This window comes from Oryx dammah, unplaced genomic scaffold (genome assembly GCF_014754425.2).
Source record: "Oryx dammah isolate SB20612 unplaced genomic scaffold, SCBI_Odam_1.1 HiC_scaffold_27, whole genome shotgun sequence".
Taxonomy (NCBI): domain Eukaryota; kingdom Metazoa; phylum Chordata; class Mammalia; order Artiodactyla; family Bovidae; genus Oryx; species Oryx dammah.
The window spans coordinates 110,065,152-110,089,547 of record NW_024070211.1 but is presented as its reverse complement, the minus strand read 5'-3'; the positions used below and the strand labels follow the sequence as shown (position 1 = coordinate 110,089,547).

The 24,396-nt window shown below is 41.2% G+C and overlaps 1 protein-coding gene across 1 annotated transcript in view; it reads right to left on the bottom strand.

Annotated features, from left to right (window-relative positions):
• MYO3B (myosin IIIB) overlaps positions 1-24,396 on the bottom strand; it is a 422,856-nt gene that overhangs the window by 25,130 nt on the left and 373,330 nt on the right.

Below are 24,396 nucleotides of genomic sequence, written 5' to 3'. Positions count from 1 at the left end.
CTGAGCCACTTCACTTCACAGGGAAGACAGAGGCTTCTGAGGCTGTGAGGAAATCAGGGGTTCAGTTTTGGACATGTGAAGCATAGGATGTCTACAAAACATCTGAGTGGAGATGCTGAATGGGAAGCATGTGTGGAATGCAGAGAAACAATCTGGGCTGGACATAGGAACTGAAGAGTCATCAACACCTCAGTGGGATTTTAGGTTTGGGGAATAAAGGTAGATGAAGAAGAAAGATTATTGGATGCCTGAGGAACCCCAGTTTTAGCAGGAAATCAAACAGTAACCATGAGGTTGGGGGAAAGCCAGGAGAGTAACCTTCACAGACACTAAGAAAGGGTCTGGCTTATGAAGGCCAAGAGAAGAGAAATAGGAAAAGGACAGAGAAGCTCCCCTGGACCTAGCAAATCAGAGGCGTTCCAATGACTTGGGAGTGTGTTTCAGGGGAGTGATGAACCCAAGAAGTTCTGTAAGGGAGGAAATACAGGCAATAGGTACCAAAGATGTTTTAATATTTGGGATTGACATATACACACTAGTATATATAGATAAAATAGATAAACAACAAGGACCTACTGTATAGCACAGGGAACTCTATTCAGTACTCTGTATGAGCTATATGGGAAAATAAAAAAGAGTGGATCTATGTATGTATATAACCGATTTAGTTTGCTATATAACAAAAACTAACATACCACTGTAAATCAACTATACTCCAATAAAAATGTTAAAAAAAAGAGTACATTTGCAAAATCTGAAACAGCAAAAACAATTGGCTAAGAAGTGGAACAGAGAAGAAGGGTGAAGGAGGAGAGTTCAGAATTAACCGTATTTGTTTTAAAAAGATTGTGGAAAACCCTGGAAATGATTAAGCTTACCTAGAAGCTACCAGATTGTTTTCTACCATTAGCAGAAATGTAGGCTTGAGAGCTAGCTAGCCAGTTATAACCCTGCACATCTGCAATCCATGACCACTTTCTGAAATACCATGTTCCTCAAGCATAGTCTCCTCCTCCACTTTCTTTTCCTATATTTATGGAAAATGCTGACCTAGCTGGATTCTGTATCTCTTGGTACAGTTCACTTTCCTCTTAGCTTAAGGGTTATTAGATGAGAGTAGAATTTCATTATACATTTTAGTCAAAACAATGTTTAATTAATATTTTTAATTGAAAAATTTATACACTTTAGGTATAGGACCAGACAAGCACAAAAGATGACAGAATGAATAATTCCTCTCCAGACCCCTACTCCCTGCTCCAGAGAAATCACTGGCATTCCAATATTGTGTGAAATAGCCTATGTAGATACAACTAGAAAGCAGTCACTTCTGCTGTTAGAGCAAAACCCAAACCCCCTAACCCCTCAAATGTAGCATATTTATACACTCTGTGCCTTGCTTTTCTCATATTTCAATATAATATGGAGACTCTTCTATAAGAATACATATGGATACAACTCACTTTTTGTGGCTTCCTAATATTACATTTTGTATGGTTGCACCATGATTTGATAAGTTTCTATCGATGAAGATGTAGGTTATTAGCATTTTAAAACCAGAAAAAAAAAGTCAAGTGAAAAACTTTGCCCAAGATTAATTAAACAGCTGTCATCCCCAAAGATTAGACTGGGAATAACTGATATTTCATATTTTGTGATAAGAAAGATAGTTGGTGTTCTCGTGACTTTTTCATTTATGATGTTTGGGGATATCAGCAACTTCAGCCTTTAGAAATAATAAGCATAAGTCATAGGAATACTAAAAAAAGAATGAATATGGAAGTTTTAAATCATTTAGAAAAACAATCCCTTAAAGAAACAGTATATGCGCTATCAAATGGCTTATATAAAAGTACATAGTGTTTTGTTTTCTTGAATAATAAACACGCTACTAGATTTTTTCAACATGTCAAAGTTTTCTAAAGATACTTTATTTCACACTTTATGTTACATGAACAATTAGTATTTTCAACTTCAAACAATAATGCTGCTTTTGGTTGAGGGGGAGGAGCAGTCTGAGAGTTCAGGATTGGCACGTATACACATCTATATTTATAATAGATAACCAACAAGGACCTACTGTATAGCACAGGGAACTCTGCTCAATAGTCTATAATAATCTAAATGGGAAAGAATTTGAAAAAGAACATGTGCATGTATATGTATCACGGAGTCATTTTGCTGTGCACCTCAACATTGTTAATCGACTCTGCTGCTGCTGCTGCTAAGTCGCGTCAGTCGTGTCCGACTCTGTGCGACCCCATAGACGGCAGCCCACCAGGCTCCCCCGTCCCTGGGATTCTCCAGGCAAGAACACTGGAGTGGGTTGCCATTTCCTTCTCCAATGCGTGAAAGTGAAAAGTGAAAGTGAAGTCGCTCAGTCGTGTCTGACTCTTCACGACCCCATGGACTGCTATGGTCCAATGCAAAATAAAAATTTAAAAAAATAAAAAAATTTAGAATCTGTCTGCCAGCGTAGGAGATGAGGGGTCAATTCCTGGGTCAGGGAGATCCTCTGGAGAAGGAAATGGCAACCCACTCCAGTATTCTTGCTCCTCCAGTAACCCCATGGACAGAAGAGCCTGGCAGGCTATTGTCCATGGGGTCGCAAAAGAGTGGGAAACAGACATAGCACCTAAACAACAAAATTAATGTATTATGGAAGTAAAGGGCTCACATGCCCTCCTAGTATCATCACTGATTAGGAAGGTGTGTTTCAGGGGTTAGGGAGCTGGACATTTGTTTGAAAACACATAAAATAAGGTTTGGTTGTGAAGGTTTGGAAGTCAGTCTTAAAGATTTTGTCTTTTATCCTGTGAGCCTTGGAGAGGCACTGAGGTTTCTGATCAGGAACACGACACAGTACAGCTGTCCCTCAGCATCTGTGGGGGGATCGGTTCTGGGATACCCTCATGAACACCAAAATCCATGCATGCTCAAGTCCCTTATATAAAATGGCCCCTTGTATCTGTGGGTTCAACCAGTCCTCAGATACAGAGGGGAGGGCTGACTGCAATTGGTAGTAGTGTCATAGAATGAATTAGAGGAGAGGGTAAAGGGAAAATGGAAAAGGACACAGCAGGAGTCCAAGCTGAGGTGATGAAAACCTTGGCTAGAGTGAGAACAGAAGAAACAAAATGTGAAAAGGACCTAAGACCGAATCTTAACCTTTTTTCTCTGTCCCAGCACCCCTGAGAAGTGAGACAAATCCCATTAATTAACACTGACTCACTCTGCATTCAAAATTTTGTTATAAATGCAGCAGAAAATGCAATTAAAAGGCTAAACCATTAAAGCATGTCACAACAAATCATTAAAATATATAAACAAGGAAGTGAGTGTCTTCAGAGTTTTCTGTTGCTTACATTGAATGGGCTGCTTTTGCTATTTTTGTGTGTTGTGTGTGTGTGCCTTTCATGAGCCATTGCTGTTATAAGGCAGGAAGGCAAGACCTCCAGGAAGGGAAGATAGCAATGATGGTTGATTCATGAACCTAATCATTTGTGCTAGGTAAATTCCAGATGGTTTAAGAATAAACACTTTAAGGATATTTATATTAAATCTAAATGTTAATGAAGTCTTTAAAGTGATAAGATATGGGTGAATATATAATTGGGATGGGAAAGAACTCTATAAGTATTATACCAAAGGCAGATACTCTAAGGAAAATATTGAGTTGACTACATTAAAATGAGAAAAAAAATCATAAAAAACTTTTAATGGTGAAAGAGCAAACAAAAAGAGAAAAAACATAAAGCACAAACAATAAAGTGGAAAATATTCACAACTTTTATATTTAACAACAGATCACTATGCATAATGTATAAACATCTATTATAAATCTTTGAGAGGAAGGTATTTCCTACTCTGAGCTCTCTTCAGGGAATACAGCCCACTGGATAAACCTGAAATGCCTCTCCTTTGATGGAAAGGCAGTCATAGTTACCCAGAGTATGGCCAAAGGATGCTCCCAGTGTTAACAGAATTATATACCTTAGCTTGATATAGTCCATTCTGCTGATTGGTGAGGAGACAGGATGACTAAGAACACGATGGAGATGGGGGAGGTCTTATAAAAACGAAGAAAGGATGCATGGAAACATCCTTTCTGTGTCATGTCCCTGATCAGAAAAAAACAGCAGAGAAATAGTAAATCTATTTTTCAAGCAACACAACACACTAAGAATGTGAAAGCATCTAAAACAAAGAACCCAGCCTGCAGTAAGACACTTTATTAAAAGTGTACTGAATTTAAGCAAAGGCTTGACAAACTAGGGGCAGAGAGGAAGCAGGCCCTCCCTTTAATAATAATTACAATAATAGCTAATTATATGATTATGACTTACTAGGTACCAGAGGTTTAGCTTAGCTCTGACATAGGTAATTTCATTTAATTCTCATAGCGACTTCTGAAAATTGGTACTATTGCCCCCATTTTACAGATTTGGAAACTGAGACTCAGGAAACTGAAATGCCTTGCGTGGGTTCACATAACTAGAAAATGGCCAGGGGATTAAAATTTGACCCCAGAGCCCATGTTCTTACTACTACACTCTGGTCATTTCCTCACTGGCCATCTCTCATTAGCAGGGATACCACATGTGGACTGAATGGATCCAGGCTCTCAGCCTGCAGCCACAAGCGCGGTTCTTGGTAGAAGGGCTATAGTTCTGAACTTCCACATAGGATGGCTGAACTCCCCAAGTGCCATGGAGTATCAGTCTAGGCTAGGAGGCTGAGAGACTAAAAAAGGAAAAGCCACCACAAAAGAAATGGTCTTTCTAGGCCTTCCAGTTTTCAGCAACCAAACTGCACTCTGTTTATTCAGATGGAGGCAGGCCCTGGTGCCAAGCACTGTACGTTGCAGGGGAAGTTGTCTGTGTGGTCCTTTGATGTCACGTGCACCCCAGGAACATCCAGCTAAAACAGGGAGAGCTGCTTCGTGTTTATGCCTCTAAATAGAACCATTTGAGTATACAGACCAAAGACCTGGTCTAGGAGCACTGCGTTTTCTCCAATAGGGTGATTCATTACTAATGTCTTCATTTTGGACACTGCAGTTGAATGTGAAGCCATATGCTTTAAATTAAAAGCACACTAAGCAAATCACAAGTTTCTCAAGATGGTGCTTAAAGTCTGTTTTGGCATCTGTTGGTTGCCAAAAGACCCATATGATCCTGTAATTAAACAACAAATATTTTCTGCAAAATCAATCACTTTAGCTGTCCCCAAATGCTATGATTACGTTTAGATGCTATGTTGAGAAATAAGTTGCACAACTAGACCTTTTTAGAATTGTTTGTTCTCTACTCCAGTACTGTGCTGATCTTTCTCTTAGCCATTTTATTCCAATTCATTATATCAAAATGCAAAGTTTTTAGTTCCAATAAGCATCAGAGCCACAGAGCCAGAAATATTGGCAGCAGAACCACCACTAATAGATACTGTTATATCTACTTGGTTGGAAGAGTCCTTCACAATGCGGTTGGTACCAGAATCAGCTATGGGTCTTGGCTGCAGTCATCAGAAACCAAATGAGATCATCTTAAGTATAAAGGGGAGTTCACTGGAAGGAAGTCAGGGACTCACAGAATGGATAGGCAGGTAGTGAACCCAGCCTGGTAGCATCTAGAAGCACTCTGGAGAGCCAGGGAGTGGAAAGAAGCGTGACCACTTGCTGTGTTGATGCCTCCGCCTCTTCGTTCCCATGTCCTTGCCTGGCTGGCTGGTATCCTGGGGGGCACCACCTTGGCAGGACCTCTTTTAAGGGTTGCTCCATGGCTGTTCTATAATAGAAGGCAAGATTGCTCATACTTTCCACCTAGATGGTGAGGAAATTACCCCCCAAAGATGGGGTTGCTGAGAGCAAGTCAAGGTCAACAATAGGCAGCCAAAAAACTCTGGTACCACACTTCTAAAATGAAGGCAATTTTCAGACCATGTTTTCCTACCTAAGCAGGAAAATGTGTGGATAGAAAACCAACTCTATGAGGGTCACAGAAGCTGTAAAGGTAGGGTGAAAGTTGAAAGGTATATTGCTCTGTCATGTCCGACTCTTTGCGACCCCATGGACTGTAGCCTACCAGGATCGTCCGTCCATGGGATCTTCCAGGCAAGAGTACTGGAGAGGGTTGCCATTTCCTTCTCCAGGGGATCCTCCCGACCCAGGAATCGAACCTGGGTTTCCCACATTGTAGGCAGACGCTTTACCCTCTGAGCCACCAAGGAAGACACAACACCTAATCAGCAGACACTGGCAAACGAAAAAGGCTCTTTCCGGAAAAAAATGGAAGCTTTTTTCACAGGCTTATGACTGGTGAATGTATTTTTAGAGCAATGGTTTCCTAGGCCTACTTCAGCTGGGAGGTTGCCTTCTCCCACATGCTTCGTTTCTTATCCTCTTACAGGGCCTTTTCCATTCCAGAAGCAGTGAGGCAGGTGGGTAGCGGTAGTTGAAGGCAGAAGTGGAAAAAGAACAGAGGAACGGATGCTTATTTAAAATGGCTTCTTCCCCCCGGTGAATGTTATGGGTAGGAAGAAAACACATAATCAGAATTAAGGAATTTCATGGCCAAATTAAGGCCAACTAGGAATGTGCAGTAATGCTTAGGTATGTGGAACAGCTAGAAGCAGCGTTCCGCACAATTTACATTGTACTCTGAGGCCCAGCTGAACTTAGGTAAGATCCAGCTCAGATGAGGAGCGGCAGATGGAGAGCCCCAGGCTGGAACCAGTCAACAGAGGGCCCACCTAGGAGGTGAGACATGAGGGGCTGACGGGCCCACTCTCTCTCGGGGCTGGTACCAGAAGCAACAGCTTCTTGGGGGGCAGGGGTTAAGGAAGGGATACCTCTCAGAATGGTTGTGATGAAGCTTCTTAGATTATTTTCAGTATTTGAAAAAACCCAGCCAACATCAAAGTCAGGCTAATTACAAACTTAAATTTCTTTCCTTTTGGCCTGAAATGAACTTACTCAATGTAGTGCCATTGACTGTATCATGGTGGGTTAAGCCCGAATAGCAACCATTCCCATAATTAATAGAGTGGTGAAATTAATTTTACTAAATAAACTATATGCTTGGGAGAAGATAAAATTTCAAAATATATTATCCACAAGAGAAATAATAGTAGATATTATAAGTGACAAGACATGTTGGGAACATCTGCACTTGGGCATTTTGACTGCAAATGTTTGACTGCTCTCTTGTATCCAACTCTTTGCGGCCCCAAGGACTGCAGCCTGCCAGGCTCCTCTGTCCATGGGGGTTCTCCAGGCACAAAAACTGCAGTGGGTTGCCATGCCCTCCTCCAGGTGTGACTGGAAAGGTCTCCACTAAAATGCAGCCAGGTTTAGGAAGCGTGATTTCATTAGGTATAGGGACCACAGGAGCCTCATTCATTCATTAGACTAGCTGAGAAAGGGGCAAGAATTGGTTGGGGTTAAGAGTGAGAAGGGAGGCCTATGAAGGCCCAGATGCTATGTCCTTTGGAGCTGGGAGACCCTGGAACACCCTTAAGGCATTTAGAAAGCAACAGAAAACAAGGAGAAGTGGGCTGCGTTGGGTGGGGGCAGAGTTATAGGGCTAATAACGGCTTCTACCTCATCATCTAGTCTTGCCTGTCTAAAGTTGTACAGGACAGCTTACCTCTCCAGCGGCCATAAGCTTTCCACCCACCATCTGGCCATCTTTAGTTAAGGTGGCAGTGCAAGAACTACTGCCATTTTTTGAACACCTCCTATCCATGAGGGCTGGGCTGCCTGATTAGAATATATTATCTTTTATCCTCCCCATGACTCTGTAAAATGGTGGTCATGGTTCCTATTTTACAGATGAAACTTGGGAGAGTAAGTGACTTGCCCAAGATCCCAAGGGCTAGCGAATACGGGAGCAGACAGCTCCAGAGCCCACGTCATTCTCTTGCACAGGTGTTCTGTAGATGGGGAATGGGGGGATCAGGGGGTTGGCGGATACTTCCCTGACCTTGGACTCCACACAACCCTCACAGCTGAGTCAAATGGGGCCAGTGAGGCTTTAATGATCACCTTCTGTGCCTGGTACTGGGCTGCCTTCTGCAAAATAGATAGAAAAGTAACAGATGAAGATGTGTAAGTGCAGTTTGGCCCTGAGGGTGTGTGTGCTGGGAGAGAGTGCATGGCCACGGGGTGGCCAGGAGCAACAGGGAAAAGCAAGGGGAAAGCTGCAAGAAGGAGGGGGTTGGAACATGGGTGGGGTCGGGTTTGCATATGAGGCGCTGGTCTTGGGGCACAGTTTACCTCAACACATCTGCCACTGGCTGGGGCATCAGGAGATGCTCGGGACCTGCCACCCACAGGGAAATAATCTTGTAGCACAAGTTAGCCATTTTGTTGTTTACTTCTGTGGTAAAGTTCCCATTTGCTATTAGATAATGTGTTTGATGTTTGTTAGCTGAGGTGACAGGAGCCATTTCAAGTCTGTTTACCCAGCACAGAAAACATCGGTGTGCTTGACAGAATAGTCTGTGAGGAAAGGTTGGCTTGAGGTGTGCCAGGGGGCTCACATCATCTAACCTGGATTTCCTCTCTCCTACTGTCTCCTGTATACCCAGTGACCCTGCTTTTCTCTAAGCTCTGCTCCTCCCTAGGCACTGACCACACTCTTCTGCGCAGCCTTTCTCTCCCTGGCAGGGATGGGGGAGTGACAATGCCAGAGCATGTGATCTGGGGGAGGGAGGCAGCCATATGTAAAAAATCACAAGTGGGGCTAGCTTGAGGCATCTCTCCCACCCTGCACCAGTCACAGTGGCTGGGGGGATACCAGAGATACCAGGCCTGGGTCCCATAGTCCAAGTTTAGACCAGGAATTGGCATGATTTCCCTGAGAGCCTCATCAGAACCACATGAAGTGTGTGTGTCGGGGAGCAATTTCCCAAAGGAAGGAAAGTGACAAGATCAGAAGAAGTGGAGGGGTAGGAATGCTGCCACTAACCATTGCCGGTTACAGTGTCTGGAATATCAGTGTACAAATTCAGAGAGCTCCACGAAATAACATGGATTCTCTAGGAAAAATGGGCTAACATCTCATGACACGGGAAAACCTCACAGATGCTCCTGACTAATGACTGCCAGGGTGCACATCAGAGAGAACTGGAAAAAAAAAAAAAAAAAAACCAGTGGAAAGCCAAGGCTGCATCGTGTGCAAGTATATGGAGCTCATTATTTTAAGATGTGCAGTTCTCTTTTAATTATGTATGATACCTCACAGCATACTGTAAGTGGATCTCAATATGTTTTGTGAGACTAATGACGTCGTCGGAGTCACAGATCTCACTTGGGTCTGTGTTCTCAGCTCTTGCTAAGAATTGGGAGAGAAGCAGGAAAGTTGATATTCAGATCTATTTATCTGCTTGGAAATGTACCTTTTCTATGCTGATGTGTGCAAGACGCCATGGGTTTTGGAGTCAGTGGACTTAGAGAAACTCTCTAAACCTGGGTGAGGTACGTCAGGTCACTGAACCTCAGTTTTCTTCTTTGTAAAACAGAAATGTTAAGACTCTCATTAAAACTGGTGAAAGAGTCATTCATTACTATGTTCAAACAGTGATGAGCATCTAGCATGGCTATGTGAAGGGCTCCAAGGATACAGCACTAAACAGCATGGACAGGATCCCTAACATCAGCGAAGGAGACCAATGAAAGGAAATAATATTCAAAAGACACCTGGCACAGAGCCTGGTACACAGTAAGTGCTTAATAACTATGAATTATTTTCCCACCAACCAATTCACTCATCTTGTCTTAATCCCAAAATGGTAGCAAATCTCTTAATTTCTCTGAGCCTCAGTTTTCTCATGGGTTTATTGAGGGGTTTAGAGATATTCTAATATTTCATCTTGCTTTAAAATTCTGCAGATCTTTGGTTCCCTTCCCTTTTCACCCAGGGCACAGAAAATGGGCTTATTTAAGGGAACCTCCCTGGGGACTGTCACTTAACTCCTGCTTTAAAGGGCAGCTTTATTACTGTTGCCAAGCTGGCACCCATGCTATCAACCTGACCCCACTGTAAAGCTTGCAGAGGTTTACACCCACCCCATCTAAATCCGCCTCAACAAGCACTTCTATCAACATAAAGGCACATATAAGAGTGATTTTATAAGACATGTAAGAGAGTGTGGTTATGATGGGGGCTTTCATTCAGATAGATTTGGCTGAAATCTCAGCACTAATAAGGAATTTTTGGACAAATTATTTAACCTCTTCATGCCTCATTTTCCTTATGTGTAAATGAGAGGGAAAAAAATCTGCTTCAACAGGGATATTGTGAGGATTGAATAAGATAATGTATGGGGGGTGGTGCTTGGTGTGGAGTGTATTAGTAAATGGCATATACTACCTTGAGTTGAGAAGTGATTGGCTGTTAATTGCAAAATGGCAAATGTGAGGAACTTCTGCTGGAAAGTAAAGCACCTGCAGCTGGTTCTAAATTTGAACTATCAATCTTATTATGTTGTAAATGAGTTTAGTACATAATATTTGTGCATTCTGTAAACACATTATTCTTTTAGCAGAAGGTTGGGGGAAGAGATATCATGAAAGTTAACCAGGAAGTGCAATGCTTACCTATGAAACAAGAGGGCTGGATTAGGTGACCTTGAAGATTCTTTTAAATTCTAAAGTTCTAGAATTCCAGGCTTTGCTAAAAGTCTGTGGGGGAATTTGCCAAAAAAGGGGAAAAAAAGTCTTTTGGTCCTACTCTGCTTCACTCTCTCTTTCCATACTGGACTTGTCAAATAATGGCCACCAACCTCTCTTGTCATAACCTTATGTTTTCACAGAAAATCTATTTTGTTCAGTGAAATGTGAAAGTATGGTTTACAACCCCCACACATCTTTGATTTTTAATTTTTTATCTTAGAGAAAGTGGTTGGAACTCACTTAGCATAATCATGAGAAACAACAGAGGCCCTGTGTGCCTTTAACACAGAGATGCAAGAGTTCTAGGCCTCCTGGGAATGAGGGTGAAGGTCTCAAATTGCAGGTGCATATTGACACTGAACAAGCTCCTAAATCCCCAGGAATCCTCTGGTGCTCAAAGGAGAGCAATCAAAACCTTAACTAGTTATTGTGTCAATAGATTTTGCTAAGGAAAGGAAAAAATTATCGTGCCTGAGGCTATTTGAAAAAAAAAGTTCCAAGTAAGGAGGAGAGGTAGGAACATATCCAAAGGCTCAGCTTGGTGATGTTCACTTTTAAATGTTGAGAGCAAATGTGGTATTTTGACTGTTTTCTTCTCTCAGCCCATTGTGACAGGACTCTGTGGCCTCTGAATATCAGGACGTACTCTTTCAAGTTAATTTACTCAAAGATCCCATTACAAAATCAAAAGCCTGAGGGATGGCGAGTGTGAAGAGAGTGGTTCAGCTGAGTGTTTTCCCCAGCAGCACCCTAGAGGTCCTAATGGAGAGAAGCCATGTGAATACTCCAGCCCACATCCCAGGAAATTCTAAATTTGGCATCAAAGTGCAGCACCTCCTCCCACCCTTCCATTGTACATTTAAAAGAGAGCAGTGGACCATTTTTGTTCCCTCCAAATTCAGCCAGATTTTCTTAGCTCGGTTCTATGTCTGTCCTTCACAGAGGTAAATATGCAGATGAAGAAAGATCTCTCAGGAAATGATTTTGTAGATTCAGAGAGATTTGAGGCAAACAAAACAAAAAGAAAGAAAGAAAGAAACAACCATATAGTGCATGACTTCTGATAATGGAAATGAAAATGTTAGAAAATGTTTGAAGACAGTAGTCTTAGCTGGTGCAAGGAGTGGAACATTTGAGTCCTGGCCTTCTTGGACCTGGCTCCCTCATTACAGACGTATTAAAAAGAAAATATGTTAAGGGGGGGTGGGCCATAATGAGGAATTTCATTAGATGTAAAACCCAAACATGGAAGAGTAATTCCATTTGTTTCCAAACAGCTAGGGTGCCAACTCTTATTCTCAAAGCAGAAAAGTTAGGATAGAACTTTACAGGAAAAAAAAAAAACCCACCTTTAATTTTTGAATCTTTGTCCTTTTATTCATAGGAAGCATTCACTCTTCTATGGCTTTTGATTGTTTTCAGAGAAAGTAACTGTACCAAGTATTCTGTTCTTGAAAGTAATTTCTTATCATGTATACGCATATTTCGGAAAAGGCGATGGCACCCCACTCCAGTACTCGTGCCTGGAAAATCCCATGGATGGAGGAGTGTGGTAGGCTACACCGTCCATGGGGTCACGAAGAGTCGGACACGACTGAGCAACTTCACTTCACTTTTCACTTTCATGCATTGGAGAAGGAAATGGCAACCCACTCCAGTGTTCTTGCCTGGAGAATCCCAGGGACGGGGGAGCCTGGTGGGCTGCCATCTATGGGGTCACACAGAGTTGGACATGACTGAAGTGACTTAGCAGCAGCAGCAGCATACACATATTTGGGCTTCCCTGGTGGCTCAGATGGTAAAGAAGCTGCCTACAATGTAGTAGACCCAGGTTTGACCCCTGGGTCAGAAAGATTCCCTGGAGAAGGGAACGGCTACCCATGCCAGTATTCTTGCCTGGAGAATTCCATGGACAGGGGGCCTGGTGGGGTATAATCCATGAGGTCACAAAGAGTCAGACATGACTGAGCGACTTTGAGACAGAGATACATATATTTATATATATTTGTATATATATATTCTTATATATTTATGTGTATGTTACTTGTTTATATATGTATATATATCTATGATGTAAAAATGCATAATATATACAAATGTGTATATATATATAGTATGTCTCTGTGTATATATATAAACATAGAGATGTGTGCATGTATGTGTGTGCATATGTATGTATATATATATATACATCTATCTATCTATCTATATATAAAACACTTTTCGAATGGATATTGGTAATTTGATCTCTGCCAAAAGTGTTACATATATATAACTAGGAACCAGAGATCAAATTGCCAACATCTGTTGGATCATAGGAAAACCAAGAGAGTTCCAGAAAAACATTTACTTCTACTTTATTGACTACGCCAAAGATGTTGACTGTGTGGATCACAACAAAATGTGGAAAATTCTTTAAGAGATGGGAATACCAGACCACCCTACCTGCCTCCTGAGAAATCTGAATGCAAGTCAAGAAGCAACAGTTAGAACCAGGCATGGAACAACAGACTGGTTCCAAATTGGGAAAGGAGCACACCAAGGCTTTATATTGTCACCCTGCTTATTTAACTTATATGCAGAGTGTATCATGTGAAATGCCGAGTGGGATAAAGCACAAGCTGGAATCAAGATTGCTGGGAGAAATATCAATAATCTCAGATATGCAGATGACACCACCCTTATGGCAGAAAGCATAGAAGAACTAAAGAGCCTCTTGATGAAAGTGAAAGAGGAGAGGGAAAAAGCTGACTTAAAACTCAACATTCAAAAAATGAAGATCATGGCATCTGGCCCCATCACTTCATGGGAAACAGATAGGGAAACAATGAAAACAGTGACAGACTATATTTTTTTGAGCTCTAAAATCAACTGCAGATGGTGATGGCAACCATGAGATTAAAAGATGCTTAGTCCTTGGAAGAAAAGCTATGACCAACCTAGAAAGCATATTAAAAAGCAGGGACATTACTTTGCCAACAAGGTCCATCTAGTCAAAACTATGGTTTTTCCAGTAGTGACGTATGGATGTGAGAGTTGAACTATAAAAAAAGCTGAGTACCAAAGAATTGATGCTTTTGAACTGTGATGTTGGAGAAGACTCTTGAGAGTCTTGAGACACTTTTGAGAGTACCTTGGATAGCAAAGAGATCCAACCAGTCCATCCTAAAGGAAATTAGTCCTGAATGTTGATTGGAAGGACTGATGCTGAAGCTGAAACTCCAATCCTTTGGCCACCTGATGTGAAGAACTGACTCATTGTAAAAGACCCTGATGCTGGGAAAGACTGAAGGCAGGAGGAGAAGGGGACAACAGAGGATGAGATGGTTGGATGGCATCACCGACTCAATGGACATGAGTTTGAGCAAGCTCTGGGTGTTGGTGGTGGACAGGGAAGCCTGGCGTGCTGCAGTCTATGGGGTCGCAAAGAGTCAGACATGACTGAGCGACTGAACTGATAATAATTTTGCCTCTGAGATCACATAATTTAGACAGTGCTTGTGATAAGAATATTAACTATAGGAAGCAATAAGTTTGAGGCATATTTTGACCAAGCTAATACAGACATAAGTCCTCTATGGTTTTGTGTTTGGGAACAGTCGTTTTCTTTCCTGTACCTGTCTTGTGATTTCAACAAAACAAAAACCTATACCATGCACTGTTGCAAAGGCAGGTGTGAAAAGTTATCCAAGCTTTCTCTGCTACAGTGGTTGATTTTTCTTTATCACAAAGTATCCCTTCAGTAAAGGTGCTGCAATTCTTACTTTGCTGGCACTGGGAAGAGTTGGCAAGACAGAAAACTAACATATCCATTTATTAAAAATGAATTGAGTTCCAGAGATTTTACTTAAGTGTTGTTTACACAAACTGTTAAATATTTGGATAATCAACTGTCAAAGTAGTGGTTCCTGAAAGAAACATTTTTCATGAAGCTGCCAAAATATCTGATTTCAACATCAAAATTAATTTTTCAAAATTTTAGATTTAGTTTAAATCAAATTTAGATTTGATTTGGAGCCATCAATAATTAAATTTTATGAGCACAGAGCAGAATCTCTGGTGCCTGGCAAAGCCTTCAGGGCCACTGAAACCAAAACTTCCACCATGTGACCTTTATTTAGGGGCAGCTCTACTTTTAAATTAAGAACTTTTCATCTCACAGAAAATGAAAAATAATGAGCAATTTCTTTGAGTCACATATCTCTGTTGCCAGAAAAATAAAAGACATCGAATTTTTCAGTTACACACATAACCAGGCACCATTTTTGCTTTTATGTAAAGTATCAATTCCACATGTAATTGCTGAATATTTTCTAAATTAAGAGCCCATGTGGTGAGCGGGTGCACACAAAAAAGATAATCAGAAAAATCTCAGCATTAAAATATAGCCTGCAAGTAAAAACACATAAATCACTTTGGTGAGGCCCAGCCTGCTGTGAAAATGACAGCTCTCAGCCTCATATTTCTGTTGAGTCTAGTGTAGAGGAACCAAAAATCCACTGGGCCTGTGAACTTTAGGTCATAAGGTAAAGGCAACTGAAACAAATAGCTACAGAGCACGAAGTCAGAGACCAAATCTGAGCTTATGATACAGTCTTATGATAGAGTCTGTGCTAGAAGGAGGCCTGCATTCTAGTTTCTACTATTCATTCCACCGCTCACTAAATTCACTTCACCAAAGCTGCCACTTTCCCAACTGAGGATAATAAAACCTCTTCTCCCTGCACCTACACCGTGTGATTTCTTAAGGTGATTTCCAACTCCAAGAGTTGTGACTTTACTTATTTCTTTATTCAGCTGCTTGTTCAGAGCCTGTTGCTAATGAAGTCACAGCTGTAGGTTATCTGGGTCTGTTGTGTTGTTCACAAATGGTACCCTAATGCTGGCTCGTCATCTCACAAATGTCACCAGAGGCAAGTCTGAGAGCACAACTGTGCCTGATGGGACCCTGTGTCCACTCCTGGAAAACCATGAAAGCGTTTGCAAAAGTGGAGGTGGCTTTACAAGAGCTCAAGGCCCTACAGTGTGGGGTGGGAGAGATGGGGGAAGTAGAGGGTGGCGGGGTTGAGAAGGTGAGCAGACCGCACAACCGCACTACTTCTTTCCACCCCGAGAAGCTTTCAAAGGTGATTGAGGTATAAGAACAGATACTTTTTTGGTCTCCCTTAGAAGAAAGATATGCTCAAGTGACTTCTGAAACTCTTCTTGACTCAGGACACAAAGAATCACTAGGAGTAACACATTATTCACCTGGGACGCATTATTCAGGCTAGTAGAAACATTTGCAACTTGAGGACATGCTGGAATTTATGTGCGAGACTTATTTGTCAGGTTTCCTTTCTCTGCATATCCCCAGAGCTGTAGTCTTCAGCCCTGGCTGCATGTTAGAGTCATCTGGGGAACTTTCAAACAATCCTGATGGCCAGGCCACACCCCAGAACAATCGTATCAGAATCTCTGCAGGTGAGATCCAGGCAGGTCAATGTTTTTTAAAGTTCCCCTGGTGATTCCAACATGCAGCCAAGGTTGAGAAGTGCTGTATTAGAGGAATGACAGCCTGAAGCACGGACCCTGACTCAGGAGCTGAGAAGGATGGAAATGCTATCAGTTATGCTGATTTGTACTACCTAGTGTCTACTGAAAAGTTATTTCAGTTTTCCCATTAAAGGTCAGACTCAAAGGCAGATAGCCTAAAAATAACTCATCAGCAACTTGTTTGGTTGATGAAAATTTTGGAAGTTCTAAGTTGTTTCTTAAGCTTATTGCCTTCTCCCTTTGAAATATTTTAAGTATTAAGAATCACCGTACAGATCAATAAAAAGTCTTGTTCACTGTGTTAACAAGTATGAAAGGTCCAAAACAAACCCTATGAGTATATCCCAGTGCCGACATAACCTTCTACCTAAAATTCAAGAGACACTTAAAGGGGAAAAAACCGGCAAAGATATTTGAAGAGAACTGTATTTCCTTAAAGGAATGGCAAGTGATACGTTTTCCACATTAATTTATATCTGCCCTTCATCTCCACAGGCTCAATTAATAAAAGCTATGCATAAATCATAGGAGAGATCATTAAATCAACCAGTTCACAGTGCTGACTAATTGGTAAATAAATACTTCATGAAAATGGTGCTGGGTCTACAGATTCTGTTTTTCTTTTAAAAAGACAAAATAACCATAAAAAACTTTTAACTATGGCTTCGGTAGAGATAACCACACCTCATCCACTTTGATTTTATAACACTTCTGAGTTTGTTGGAGGGAGTTATACTACAAAGATAGAGCCCCACAGGGTGGGCCACAATTCTGGATGAAAAGTTTATAATTAAATGAAAAATTCAGATTTGTTTAATTAGCCAGATGCCTGGTAGCATGTTCACAAGACATCCTGAATCTGGGTGTTACCACACTTTTGCTTTGGTCCAATTGTTTGTCATTGCATGAACGCAACTAGAGACAGAGGAAGAGGAAACAGGACAGGCACAGCAGAGGATGAAAACAGATCTTTGCCAGGATCCCCTGAAAACAGAGATACTTTGTAAATTCGCTTGCTATCTGAGGTTTTATTTATTTTTAAATCGTATAAGGTTCTGCTATATATGACAATTCCTGGGTTGGGAAGATCCCCTGGAGGGGATCATGGCAACCCACTCCCGTATTCTTGCCTGGAGAATCCCTATGGACAGAGGAGCCTGGTAGGCTGCCGAGAGTTGCAAAGAGTCGGAAACGACTGAGCAACTAAGCACAGCACAGCACATATATGAAAATAACATCTTCAGAGAGAAAAATTTTTCCCCTCACCATGAGACCTGGACTTCCCTGATAGCTCAGTTGGTAAAGAATCTGCCTGCAATGCAGGAGACCCCGGTTTGATTTCTGGGTTGGGAAGATTGATACCCATACCAGTATTCTTGGGCTTCCCCTGTGACTCATCTGGTAAGGAATCTGCCTGCAATGTGGGAGACCTGGGTTTGATCCCTGGGTTGGGAAGATCCCCTGGAGGAGGGGAAGATCTCCTGGGGAAGGGAAAGGCTACCCACTCCAGTATTCTTGCCTGGAGAATTCCATGGACTATATAATCCATGGGGTTGCAAAGAGTCAGATACGACTGAGCAACTTTCACTTACGAGACCTGAGTCTGAGGCCAGGCTGTACTGCTTGATCACTGTGTGATCTTGGGCAAGATGCTAAACATCTTTCCCCATCTGGGGAGAATAATGGTACCTACTTATAGAGACATTGTCTTATTTAAGATACTGTGTGAAAAACATTTTAACCAGGTGTGGGCAGAGAAGAAAATGCTCATGAAACACTTATTATTGCTGTTATTTACTACCAGTCTAGTACCTGTCTTGAATTTTCTTAGAGAAATTCAATACTTACAGAAATAGATCCAACAGAGCAAAGATCCAGATTCAGATGTAAATTCAGATCAATGATCCTTCATAAAATAAATGAAAATTCAGGAAATTGATGCCTTGAGCTCTGACCTGTCATCCTCGTTTCTCATGGAGATCTTGGATGTGGCCAAGGGAATGGTGAAAGCAAACTGAGAAGGGATGCAGTGTTGCCACAGCCTGTGGGAAAAGGCTCAGGGAGAATGAACCTGACTGTCACTGGGGGCCTCTGCCTCAGGGGGACAGCAAAGCTGAGCTTCCCTCCATTCAGTTAGGATGCAGCGGGGCCCAGAGGTAGACCAGCAGGGACCTGTTCTCAAGAATCTAGCAATCTATTAGCGGAGACCAGAGTTAGCTAAACACACAGATATGCTTAAACACCAAAATCAGAGCCCCCAAAGAGTTGGACACGACTGAGCGACTGAACTGAACTGAGTTCCATTAGGACCTGAGGGTGGACTCTGCAGTGTGGCGGCAGTCCAGGGGCAGTTGGAGGGACAGGAGTGGCCAGTGGGCCCGGGGCAAGGATGGGTTCCCGGTGCTGGCCGAGGCTAGTTTTGCATTTGTGGAGAGGGGTTATGTCTCCTTGCAAGCTCTGACTTTCACAGCCTTTGAAGTGAGCGTTTGCAGAAAAGGGCCTGTCAACCTCTAGAGAGTAAGCTCAGGAGGGCATTCGGTGGGAGAGTGAAAGAAACAGTCCCATTTCCTCTTCCCTGGACCCCAAGAGAGAAAAGCCACAGCTATGAAAGGTTTAAATATTGAATGTTTGAACATTGCTGAGCACTTATTTCACTCTTCTGGGGGACCTCAAAGTCACAACTCTAGCTGGGATTTGTATTTTCTTAAAGAAAAAGATGAGAGAGAAAGAAATAAGTAGAGGAAGGAAAGAGAGGCAAAGAAGAAGGAGGAGAACTGGGAGTAAAAGCAAGAGGGTGAGGAAAACTGGAGAGTTCTCCCCAGGTGCTGATTAGAGACTAGACAAAGATGTGTGTTAGAGACTAGCCAGGGATGTGTGTTTAAATGCAGCAGAGTCCCAAGCGGGAGCGGAGGAGGGAGAGGTGGAAGAGGGGTGGACTAGGGATTTGGGGTTGGTAAACTATTGCATTTAGAGAGGGTAAACAAGGTCCTCCTGTATAGCACAGGGAAGGATATTCAATATCCTGTGATAAACCATAAAGAAAAGAATATAAAAAAAGAATGTATATAAGTGTATATCATTTTATTGTACAGCAGAGGTTGGCACAACATTGGAAATCAACTATATTTCAATAATAAGTAAATAAATGCAGTGACCCCAGCAATGGGCCCAGAATTAAAGAGAAGAGTGGTGAAGTCATCCTTCCCCCAAAACAGTGCTTTTCCCCCAAGACTTCATTCTGTCCTGCACACATTTGTCTCCAAGCCTATATTGTTTTGTGTTCTTCCAGAGTCTAAGACAAATAGCAGTTGTCCATCAAACTTCCTATCTCCACCCGCAACCCTCCCCAAACTGTTTTCTCTGAGTAACATCAAATCCCAGGAGCTCAGGTTCCTTGCTTCCTGGGAATTTTCCAGACCTACTTACTGGTAGGGTGTCTCTCCAGATATCACCAACTTCAATCTGTTTACAGTCCTAGAACCTCTTCCTCACAAAGTTATGTAACATGAAAGAGCCTTTCCTTTGCCCCTGCAAAGGTTAAGTGGTTAGAAGGCAGTTTACAAATCAACTGGGTGTCTTACAATTGTTACCCTATCCAACTTGAGGTTATCTTACATTGTGTGCGTGCCTGCTAAGTCGCTTCAGTCGTGTCTGACTCTTTTGTGATCCTATGTACTGCAGCCCTCCAGGATCTTCTGTCCACAGGATTCTCCAGGCAAGAATACTGCAGTGGGTTGCCATGTCCTCCTCTAGGGGATCTTCCCCACCCAGAGATTAAACTCATGTCTCTTATGTCTCCTGAACTGGCAGCTTCTTTACCAACATTGCCACCTGGGAAGCCCATATCTTACGTTAGGTTAAGATAATTCTTGGCTTTCTGGGTTGTTTTCACTTGTTAATAATGACACATACCTTTTAGCTGCTTTCCAACACATATTTTTTAAGTTTCATTAAAATTGCCACAGAAGATTCTTGCCCGAAAAGATAGCTTATTAACATATCAAGAGCATAATGGTATTATTGTATCTAAAGTAAACATTAGCTTTTGTAATAAATCAGATAAAAATTAAATTGCTTAGCCAAAATTGTGAGGGTTCAGCAAGACCCAAGCTTGCAGAGGAGGCTGTAGCCAATCAGAAGGCCAAATGAGAGTTGGGCAGTTTGGGGTTCCTCTTCATAATCTGACCAGCAGCCCTTCCACAGCAGCCTCAATAAGCACACAGCATCAGTAGAAGCTGGGGGACTACAGTGTAAACACAGCTTCAAGGCCAGTCTCCTAGCTATTCTCTGAACAGCTTACGGTCCCTAATATCTGCCCATGTGGGGATTCCAGAGCCAGCACTGCCTATAGCTATCTGAGAAGCAGTGTTTGGAGTTTCCCATTTACTGAGGAGATGCAAAGAAAGAAGGAAATCCGACTGATTTTGTATTAAATCATTTAACAAACATTAATTAATATCTACCAGTGAGCAAGGAGCCCTACTCAGATGTCACAGAAAATGTCTGGAGTATAACATCCCAAATCCTTAGCCTGTTGACAAGACCAGCCCTTTGCAGGTGGACTGAACTTCTTCCAGTCCTTCAAGTTTTTTGAATGTTCCCTGCTTTCCTTTTTCTCCCAGTTTTTTCATCATTCCCTTTGCCTGAAACATACCTTTTGCTATATTATATGAAACTAATTTCTTCTCATCCTTTAAATATAGGCTTAATTATAACTTTTCTAGGGTAGTCTTCCCTGATCTTTGGGACAAGGCTATGTTAATTTTCTATTTGCTCCCATAGCCTCCTGAACTTCCCTTTTCACATAATCCCTTTCATGTTTATCACTGCTTAAATGTCTTTCTTCCTGTCTGTAAATTTCATGAGGCGGGAGCTCTCTGTCTTCTTTATAACTATGTGCCAATATCTTAAAACTTCATGCTTAGTACATAATTTACTTCATGTTTATTATAAGAATTATTTAATTGAATATAATGTCCCCTGCCTAGAAGAACTCCTCTAACAAGAGGGGGGGGGGAAGTACAGATAAATGCCAAAGTATATGTGTGTGTGTATATATTTAAAGTATACAAAATTAAAACCGGACAATAGCACAAAGAAAAAATTCCAAACCAAGAGTTGCCAGTTTCTGATTCTCCTAATATTGAGTAATATCACATGGATTTCAATTCCTCCCTATGGTCATTATTACTGTTGTAGATATTTAGTCACTGCTCATGAGAATGAGTAAAGGGAACTCAGTCTCAATTTTGTTCCTCTATAGCTTAAGTTTTAAAAAGTGTGTGTGTGTGTATTTCAGGGACACAATGTTCGGTCTTAGCTTTCTCTAAATAGGCAAGTTGTCTGCCGTATTATGACTATCAGTGAAGTGACATCACAGGAGCTTTGGCTGACCAAAAGCTCAACAGTGAGAAAGCACCCAAGAGCCCTGTCAGTCAGGATTCTGCATATAAACCTCTGCAAAACATTTACATAAGTCACTGACTCCACAGAACTATGCTAAGCTCTGAGGAAAAACGACAAAACTACATTTAATGCTATAAAGCATTAGCAAGCAAAGTTCAGTGTATAAAAAATACATTACGATCAAATAGAATACCAAGATTTCAAGGATGGTTCAATGTTTTTATAGTCTTAGAAATGTGTAATGCTAATATACCACACTACCTAGAAAGTTAAAGAAAAACTTTAGTTCTGTGATTCATCTAAATTAATAAAGAAATATATTTTGACAGAATATGGTACTCTTACATGTTATCAAACTAGGAATAGAAGATAATTTCATAAAATAAATTTATTAAAAATTTACAGTAAATATCAAACTTAGTGGTGAAACTTTAGAGGCATTTTCATTAAGGTCAGGAAATACATAGTCATACTCATTAGTTCTCTAATATCCAATCCTGTTTGAAGCTTCCAGAGAACATGATGGGGCAAGAAAAAAAAGAAGGCTATCAATGGAAATGAGATAATTTTCCTCTTATTTGTAGCATTGTTATAGGCTATATAGGAAGCCTGATACAATCTATAAACTATTGAAACTAATAAATGTCTAGCAAGTTGATATTCAAAATCAACATACAAAACCCAGCAGTGTTTCAGTTCCACTTATAATAATAACAACAGAAAATATAAGTGTGGCAGGCCATCTTCAAGATGATCCCAATGAACCCCCGCCCACAAACCCTGCCTTCCTGGTATTCCTGTGTAAGTAATAGGAGAATACATAAATAACAATGTATGACTTTCAAGGTTGGGCCATTTAAGATACTGTGGGTTCATCTTTTCCCTCTTGGATCACTTGTGGGTGGAAGCCAGTCACCATGTCATGAGGACACCAGAACAGCCCTAAAAAGAGACCTATGTGATGAAGAAGTAAAGCCTCTTGACAACAGCCAGGAACTGAGGCTTCCTTCCAACAGCAGTCTTGGAAGCAGACCCTCTAGCCGTAATTAAGCCTTCATATGACTGCAGCCCTGGCTGATATCTTGACTTAAATCTCATAAATAAAAAATGCTAAGCTAGAATCACAGTTAAACTTCTGAACTCCTGGCCCTCAGAAACTGTGGGATAGTAAATGTTTGCTGTTCTAAGCAATTAAGTTTTAGGGTAATTAGGCAACAATAGATAAATAAGTTTCAGAAAAATTTCAAAAATTAATATAAGAAAAGATATGAAGACATGCTGCTAAGTCACTTCAGTCGTGTCCGACTCTTTGTGACCCCAGAGATGGCAGCCCACCAGGCTCCCCTGTCCCTGAGATTCTCCAGGCAAGAACACTGGAGTGGGTTGCCATTTCCTTCTCCAATGCATGAAAGTGAAAAGTGAAAGTGAAGGCGCTCAGTCATGTCCGACCTTCATCGACCCCATGGACTGCAGCCTTCCAGGCTCCTCCGTCCATGGGATTTTCCAGGCAGGAGTACTGGAGTGGGGTACTGTCGCCTTCTCCGATATGAAGACATAGAAAATTATTTTTTAAAAATTATTAAATGACATAAAAGACATATTGAATAACTACAATGTTCTTTTTTTTAAAAAAATAACTACAATATTCTTTACTAAAGGGGAGAAATTCTTTCCAATTTAAGCTACATATTCAGGGCAAAATCCCAATCTACGGCCTCTGCAACTTGCTAAACTAATCCTAAAATTTACATGGAAGATGAGAAGAGTAAGAATACTCAAGAAAAATTTGAAGGATAACTCCAGGTGTGTGGAGTGGGATAGATAAGGCTTGTATCCCAGATATCAAAATTTATTACAAAGCTGTTCTAGCTTAACCAGAACATGGTATGGTATTGGTATAAGAATAGACAAATCAATGGAACAGAATACAAAGCCCAGAAAGAGAGCTGGAATCTCCATTGATGTGATAGGCAGAGTCAGGCCCAATCTCCACCTCCAAACGATGTCCGTATTCTAGTTTTCAGAATTTGTGAATATGTGGGTTACATAGTAAAGGCGAATTAAGGGTACAGATGGAATTAAGATTGCTAATCAGCTGACTTGACTTTAAAATAGGGAAATTATCCTACATTAACTGAGTGAGCACAATATAATCACAAGAGTCTTTAAAAATGGAAATGAGAAGCAGAAGAGTCAGTGTCAGACGGATAGCATTGTGAGAAGGGCTTGGTCTGGCATTGCTGGTTTTTAAGATGGAGGAAAGAGGTAATGAGCCAGGGAATGCAGAAGGCATGCCGAAGATGGAAAAGCAAGGAAATGAATCCTCCCCCAGGACCTTCAAAAGGAATGAAGCTCTGCCTAGACTTTGATCTTAGCCTACTAGGATCCATTTTGGACTTCTGACCTCAAGAATTGTAAGATAATAAATTTGTGTTGTTTTACACTACCAAATAGTGGTAATTTGTTACAGGAGTCATAGGAAATGAATATAATCTATGTTACAAGCCAGTAGGTAAAGAACATACTATTCTACCAGTGGAGTGAGACCAATTGGTTACCCATGTGAAAAAAAAGAAAATTAGTTCCCTCTCTCATGTTATATACAAAAATAAATTTGAGGTAAGAGTGAGTACCTACATGTGAAAAGCAAAATAGTAAAACTTTTAAGAGACATAAAGTTTAATATTTTTATGAGCTTGGAGAAGAAAGATTTCTTAAACAAGGCACAAAAAGCATGAGCCATAAAGAAAAGAAATTGGCAGAACTATGTTAAAATTAAA